This window comes from Chrysochloris asiatica, unplaced genomic scaffold, assembly GCF_000296735.1.
Source record: "Chrysochloris asiatica unplaced genomic scaffold, ChrAsi1.0 scaffold00084, whole genome shotgun sequence".
Taxonomy (NCBI): Eukaryota; Metazoa; Chordata; class Mammalia; order Afrosoricida; family Chrysochloridae; genus Chrysochloris; species Chrysochloris asiatica.
In genome coordinates, this window is record NW_006408602.1 from 5,503,894 (window position 1) to 5,504,934 (window position 1,041).

Here is a 1,041-nt window from a genome sequence, read left to right on the forward strand (position 1 = left end):
AAAAATCTCGCAGGGATATATAATCGTTTAAACAACTAAAGGGCACATTCTGCAAGTCTGCCTCCTGGCCACCAGCACACAGCCTTTCTCTCCATGAGTCTCCTCAGCTGCTCTCTCTCTCCATGTCCTCATCTCTGCCTCCATCTCTGGTGTCGCTGCTTCTCTGTTTAGGGTCTCCCGTTCTGTTCATGCTCGTATCTCTTGATGGTCCTAGGGGCCTCTGTTTCTGAAATGTAAGATTAACTACCCCCACCCACCCACCTTTTTGTTACACAGCTTCTACCTTTTTAGTTGTGACAACTGCAATTAGGTATAACAATTTTTCATTATTGAATCAAAGAATCCTATACCCATCTCCTTTCCCCAGACCCATCTAAACAAGAGGAAAACTATTCAGTGGAGATTCTGCCTTCCCCCACACACTCTGAAATTAAGCTCCCTCTTGAAAACTTGTAAACCAGCCACTTCATACCTTTATGCTCCCCACCCCACCCCCATTTTAGGTAGCCAATGTCTAAGTAGCCTGTCCCTATTAACCCTGTGTATAGAGTGGATAGGTTTGATCTTAAAGGTGAAGACTCCTTCCCTCTCAGTATTTTGAGCTGCTACATCCATAAGTATAGGTCAAGTTCATCAAATTTAGCAATTTATGCTTGCTTTCTTTATCTTCCTCTAGTCAAGTTCTGATCATCAAGCCATTGAAGTTAGGTCAAATGCATACTATCTACAAGTTTGGGTGTTCTTGTGCATCTCCCCTCATTTCATATCGGCTGTATGCTTCACTCTCAGCTCTAGCCCTCCGTGACTAGGTCCTCGCCCATGGGCTCAGAAGTCCCCAAGTCTCACGAACACTTCTAACCAACTAGCCCTTCCTCTCTTTCTCATTTCAAGGTCAGTGAGAGTCTATGGAAAGTGGTCAAACTCAGCCCATATCTTCCATACTGACTTTACCCCACTTCCACTCACAATTAGACCAACATAGTCACCAGCAGACTTACATGCTTGCTCATGTGTTCCTTTTGAGTTTCAGTCTTGGAGAGG